Below are 7111 nucleotides of genomic sequence, written 5' to 3' on the forward strand. Positions count from 1 at the left end.
TGTGGGGTTAAGGGAGAAGGGATAAGATATATGTAAAAATGACCTCTAAACAAGATAGTAAGTGTTAAGGCTCAAGAGACAGGGATAGACGAAGTGCTGTGGGAGGTCCAAGGTGGGCAAGCCCAAGGATAGTGGGTGAAGCTTCCTGGAGGAGACGGCATCTGAGCTGGGCCTTGAGGAATGGGTGGGATCCCAGCACACGTTGCTAAGGAAGGGCATCCGGACATAGAAACAGCATAAGGAAAGGAAAGGAGACAGGAAATTGCCGGGTATATCGGGGGCTAGGAAGTGGCCTGTGTGGCTTCCCAGAGCTTATGAAGATATGAGGTTGGAGATAAAGGTGGGAGGGCTGTCCTCAGGCTGGAGCCCTGAGGGTTTACGGACTCTGTTCCCAGGAGGGGTTGCTTTGCTGTTGTGCTTGGGAAGCGTGGGAAAGGCCAGTGATGACGGGCAGGGCTCTGTGAGACATAGAAGGCACTGGAAAGAAAAGAGGAGGGGAGGGTGCTTTAGAGGGAAACAGACGTAAGTGGGATTCTCATTTATTTTTACTTCCCTGAGAAATTGAGAGAAAACTATTCGGTTTTCTGTGCCTTCACTTTTTTCATCTCTAAAAATCTGTTTTTTAAAGGAAAACATTTAACATAACTACACCTGAAATGTTCTCAAATTCTGGGGCTGGAGGTGACCTCATGGCACTCTCCAAAGTTTTTAGCTCTTGTGAGTTTCAGAGGGGGCAGAAGCAGTGTCAGTTTCAACTCTCCCGTGCCTTGCCTGGCACAGAATGGGCACAACCCTTTGGTTGGTGGAGGCTGAGGTCGGAGGAAGTGGCGTAATTGGCAGGACACCCAGTGATTCTTCCCACCTGTGCACTGTGTCTTGACAGAAGAGTAGGGTTCCAGTATTAGAGGGAGGATTAAGCCTGGCAGGGGCAGCCCCACATTGACTGGCACAGGATGACTTCTGCAGGACGCACACAGTCAGGGGACCAGAGTTTAACAGCGTGGCTTTTCTTTTCTTTTCTTTCTTTTTTTTTTTTTATAAAGTCTGGAGATCTTTTTAAATCCTTTTTTTACTTCAACATAAACAAGAAAGAAAAAAATACTTCTGACATTTTCAAAGAAAAGAAATAGGAAAGTATATTCATATATATTCACCATATACTGAGCACATTGGTTACTGCAATACAAAGAAAAATACGAAATGCTTCACGAGTTTCTGTGTCATCCTTGTGCAGGGGCCAGGCTAATCTTCTGTGCATCGTTCCGATTTTAGTATGTGTGCTGCCAAAGCAAGCACTAGAGCCTGGCTTCTCATTTTTTGTAGCAGTGGAAAATTGGAAACAATCGGAATGTCTAGTAAGAGGGGATTGATTAAATAAATTATGGAAGAGATATGCTTTGAAATACTGTGAGAGCATGGTAGATGAGTTTATTTATAAAGTAATAGTATCATAATATGGTCAATTAAAAAGTAGATTTTAAGGCAGTATGTATAATGTGAGCTCATTACAAATATCTGTATGTTCCCTTTTATTATAATTAATAAGTGTTCATTGTCTTGGCAACACCCACCACTCAACTTGTGCACAGTCCGGTTCATTCCACCTCCTCCAGGGCATGGGTCCAGTAGCTCTGTCCTTTTTCCATCATATCATTTCCCCCTTTTCCTGTGGATTGTTACCATCACCTTAAAAATGTGCCATAGTATGACTCATTCAAAAAAGGAAAATAAAATATAACACTTTCCTTGACCCCTATCTCCTGCCAGGTACCGTGTGACCTTCACAGCTGAACTTTTTGAGACAGTTACTCTTCTATCTGCCTCTCTTTCTCCTCCTGTTCCCTCTTAAATTCACTTCAGTGGTGTTTTTGTTCCTACTGCTTCACCAACACTCCTTTTGTGATGTCATCGATGCCAAATCTGGCTCTCCATCAAACGGTCCATTTCCGCTCCTTGGACTCCATCTTGCAGCAGCCTTTGTTACAGCTGACCCTTCCCTCCTGCTTGTAACACTTCTTTTGCTTGGCTTCTGGGACATCAAACCCTTCTGGTTTAAGGTGTTGAGCAGTTGCCGGGTCATTGGAAGAGGACTGGACACACAGGTAGCAACACTGTTACTGAGGACCAGTTGTTCCCAGTAGAGCTGTTGGTGGGTTTGATGGTTTTATAGTGATAACTTTGAGCAACTCCATAAAGTGACACATAGTACAGAAACGGAAGCTAGTTTTTCCAGATCTTTTTTTTTTTCTTTTCTGTAGCACATAGAAGAGGAAGTGTCAGTGTCCCCTGCGGGCCTCAGTCTTCCAGCAAACAGCACTAGCACATTTTCAGTGTTGAGGATCAGTCTTGGCTGCCTTGCTCTTCTCCAACCACCTTTGGCCATCCATAAAGCTATTTTCCACTGGGCTCCTTTGAAGCTCACATGAAGATGATTATTTGGCTCCATGAGCATATTTAGTCTATACTGAGCCACAGCCCATGCAATTAGACAGGCATTCTCATCCCTCTGCGTGTTCCCACGGTCTTCCAGGGTGAGGGCTCAGTGGGCCCACAGCCTGGCCAAGCACGTTTTACATTTGGTAATAGAGTGCCTAGGGATTACATGCGAGAGGATAGAGCAGAGATCAGATCTCCTGAGACACTGCTTTATAGTGCACCTTGTTTTTTGCCTTTAATTACATCCATCATATAACCCTAGGCATTGCAATCAAGGAGATCAAGAGGGTAACTGGAGGTTATTCTATTACCTGGAAGAAGCTTAGCCCTAATAGGGAGAAGATAAAAAGATTGTAGGAGTCCCTACAGTACAAAGGTTTTCAAGGATACACATAAAAACAATTTATGTCTTTTAAAAGCCAAAGAAATGCAAAATTCGATCAACTAATATAGCAGCTTGGGTAGGCATGACCAATTTGCCTGAAGAAATGAAAGAATTGGGAAATGGTCCTTTCCATAGACACATGGGAATTTGTGTGTCCCATCAGTATTGTAAAAATTTAGTCATCATGCCACAGAAAGCCTCCTCGGTAGTTAATAAATCACAGCAAGAAGGGAAGGCAACTCCAGAAATATTTGGGAAGACATTCCAAAATTGTTTGGAATTATATAAATTTTATATCTTTCAGGTTCAGATTTAGAATTAAGAGTAGAATTTTTTTAAAAAGAAAATCAAATATTAATTATTAATATCTTGCATTAAGAAGTCTGTGCATATTTAGTATTTTACCATTTCTAAAACTTAAAATAATTTAGCCTTTTAGAGTAAGGGCTTGTCCATTAATTCTAATTTCATATGTCTACTTCAGTAATTTATTTAAACTTGTGATTGAAGTTAAAGCCACTTATAAATAGTATTGAAACATGTAAAAATTAAAATCCACTGAACTTATAAATTTAATTTATAGCTATATAAGGGTTAAGTAGCTTTATATGCTAAATCAGACAATTGGTGTACTGAAAAATGCTATACAATGGTAGTGATGGTGAATTTAACACCCATATAACTTACCTCTCTCTTGAAACCCCACTAAAACTATAGCAAAGGGATTATTAAAAAAAAAAAAAAAAAAAAATAGCCGAATGCGTAAGGATGGGGAGAAAAGGCAAGGAGACAATGGTAATAAATTTTGGAAGCTGAAAAGCAGAATGACTGTTAACTTACTTTAGCAGATGCAAGAATCCTGAATATTAAGCCTGAAATGGAGAAAGCCAAGAATATCCTGATCTAAACTACAGGAACCTCAAAAGACTCAGAATAGAAACTGAGGATGAAGGTGGGGGGTAGTGGCCAAGAAAGGAGAATTGATTAAATGTACTTAAAGCCCTAGATCTTGACCCCCATTGCGATCCTCTAGGTAAGTGAGTATCTCCCATCCCTGGCAGAATAAACATGGAAATTTCTTTGCTGAACAGATTAAAACGGAGGGGCTCTGGAGCACACCAAGCCACAGGCAGCAGCGTGAGCACTGAGCTGAAGAAAGGAGGGTAAATGAATGTGAGCACATGGTGTGCTGAGTGCTGAGACCCTCCCAACACCCCTACCCTCAGCCTCCCACCCCAATTTTCCTTCCCTGTGGTGTTCCAAGAACCTCTGAGAGCTAAGCCTCTACCCCTCAGGCAGTAGATTGGAAGAATATACTCTGGGAAATCTGACCAGCCAGAAGAAAGGAGACCTAGAGACTGTGGCATCAGGGATTCCTTATTAAATGACCTGGCCAGATTCCTCTAAGTGAAAGTCAAAGTCAACAAACCCCACCCATACACTGAGGATTTACAAGCAGGTTTTTACTTACTTTTAAACATAAGCAGACGAACAGGTTTTGCCAGACAGCTCAGGAAAGGCTCTAATACGGAAGACAGAGGCCAAGATAGAGTCCAGAGGACTGGAGGGAGCAGAGACTACAAAGGGAAGAAAACTTATGAAAACCATGATTCTTAAAAGAAGAGATAAGCAAAGATATTGCATCCATGAAACAAGAACAAGGTGAGATAGAAAAGGGAAAATTCAGAGAATAAAAAAAGCTGTTGGAGATGAAAAACATAGCAGCACAAATGGAAGAAACCAAAAGAAAAGTTAGGAGATAAAGATGAGGAATTCCTTAGATAATGAGCAAAATAATAAAATGAAAAATAGAGGATAAGAGAGAAACAATTGGGGCCCAGTTTAGGACAATCAACATTCAAATAATGAAAATTCTAGAAAGAGAGAAACAAACAAAAACATGGATGAGTTAATTATCAAAGAAATTGTTAGGAAAATTTTCTAGATCTATAGGACAGGAGTTTCTGGATTAAAAGAGCTCATCAGGTTCCCAGTACAACAGGGGATACAAATAACCCCCATTGAGACACAGCCTTGTAGAAGATCAGAACTGTGGGGATACATAAGATACACAACTGGTAGTAAGAAAATAATTTAAAATTTCAAGAATGAAGAATTGGAACAGGATGAAACTTGGCAACAGATATCATGGACACTGAAAGACAACTTCAAAATTTGAAAGGAAAATAATCTCCAACTTAAAATTTTCTACCCAGATAAGCCCTACTTAAATGTGCGGGTAGAAAGAAGGTATTTTCCAACACAGAAATATCAAAACATTTAGCTTCCACATACCTAGTCTCAGGAAGCTACTGGAGAATGGGTGTCATCAAAACAAGGGAACCAACAGTCCTCCCTATCAGGAAACAACTGGAGATGTGAGCACCCTATATTCCGATTTTCTTCTAGGGTGAGAAAGTGGGTCACTCAGCTGTGCCTTATAACACTGGGCATTTGAGAATGAGTAGGATTTAAATAGCCAGAGATAGTTCTAAAGTGTTCTACTCTATAAATTATACAGGGGTAATAAAACTTGAGGTTAGATGAAGACAGAGGGGGAGTGAATCCCCAGGATGATGGTGAAGAAAGGAGTCGGGAAGACAGCTGGGCCCCAGGCAGGGAAGACGACCATCCACACCCAGCCAGTGAGACTCAAGAGGTAAGCAGGCGAGGACTGTCATCAACACAGCATTGGCTGCCATATCTTCTTTTTATTAATAGCCTTTATTTTTTTTTAGAGCAGTTTTAGGTTCATAGCAAAATTGAACAAAAAGTACAGAGATTTCCTGTGTACCTCCTGCCCCTGCACATACAGAGCCTTCCCCTTTATCACATCCTACACCAGGGTGGTGCATTTGTTACAACTGGTAAACCTACATTGACACATCATGATCAGCCAGCGTCCATAGCTTACATTAGGGTTCACTGTTGGTGTTGTTTATACTGTGGGTTTGGACAAATGCATAATGACACGTATCCACCTTTATAGTATCATACAGAGTATTTTCACTGCCCTAAAAATCTTCTTGCTCCACCTATTCATCCCTTTCTCACTGCTAACCCCTGTCAACTACTGATCTTTTTACTGTCTCTATAGTTTTGCCTTTTCTGGAATGCATTAGCTGGAATCATACAGTATGTAGCCTTTTTAGATTGGCTTTTTTCACTTAGTAATATACATTTAAGTGTCTTCAATGTCTTTTTATGGCTTGATAGCTCATTTCATTTTGATGCTGAATAATATTCCATTGTCTGGATGCCCCCCACAGTTCATTTGTCTGCTCACCTACTGAAGAACATCTTGGTTCTTCAGTTACATGCTTTGGCAATTATGAATAAAGCTGCTATAAACATCCATGTGTGGGTTTTTGTATGGATATGTTTTTGACTACTTTGGGTAAATATCAAGGAGCATGATTGCTAGGTTGTAGGGTAAGAGTATGTTTAGTTTTGTAAGAAACTGGCAAACCATCTTCCAATGTGGCTGTGCCATTTTGCATTCCTACTAGCAAGGATTGAGCATTCCTGTTGCTCCACATCCTTGACTGCATTAGGTGTTGTCAGTGTTCAGGATTTTGGCCATTCTAATAGGTGCATAGTGGTACCTCATTGTTGCTTTAACTTGCATTTATCTCATGATGATATATGATGTGGGGGCATCTTTTCATATGCTTATTTGTGAACCCTCTTTTTAAACTAGGTAAAATACTGGCAGATGTGCTCCAACAAAATGGGGTAGGGGGGACAGATAAACCAAGAAGACATGAGATCCAGAAATCAGGGAGTCCTATTCATGAGGAGCAAAGAGAATTCCTGGGATGACAATGAAGGGAAATCACAGGGTGACAGTGTTTGGCTGGTCTACACCAGCCCATGTAGAAGGAAAATGAAACTTTCTGGGAAGGAAAAAAAAAAAAAAAAGGCAGTTTTTATCATGTTACATCCTGACATGATAAAATTTATGAAATATTATATTGAGATTTATGGAAGTTTTGGGAAGAATTAGCCATATGTAAAGACAAACAAACAAACCTAAGCAAATAAAAAAGGTAAGCAATTATTAACTTAAGAAAAAAAATATAAAATGTAATCATAATGTCCTATAATGCTCAGCTTAGAATGACATTTACATAGACAAGTAATATGACTACTGAGAATGGCTTTAACCAAAGGTCTTGATATGACTATAATGGGCTGGAGAAGCACAGGGAGAAAGTGGTATGAGAGCTAATCCTCATGAGCTATTACAGGTCAAAAGACAATGATTCAAACTGAGTTACCCAAAGTCAG

General features: G+C 40.3%; 1 non-coding gene across 1 annotated transcript; it reads right to left on the reverse strand.

Annotated features, from left to right (window-relative positions):
* Positions 1 to 1189: 1189 nt before the first annotated feature.
* Positions 1190 to 1296, reverse strand: LOC134365293 (U6 spliceosomal RNA). The gene has a single exon (XR_010021998.1). It is a non-coding gene; the product is annotated as a U6 spliceosomal RNA (small nuclear RNA).
* Positions 1297 to 7111: the final 5815 nt, after the last annotated feature.

Source organism: Cynocephalus volans, chromosome 16 (genome assembly GCF_027409185.1).
Source record: "Cynocephalus volans isolate mCynVol1 chromosome 16, mCynVol1.pri, whole genome shotgun sequence".
In the NCBI taxonomy this organism is placed as follows: Eukaryota; Metazoa; Chordata; class Mammalia; order Dermoptera; family Cynocephalidae; genus Cynocephalus; species Cynocephalus volans.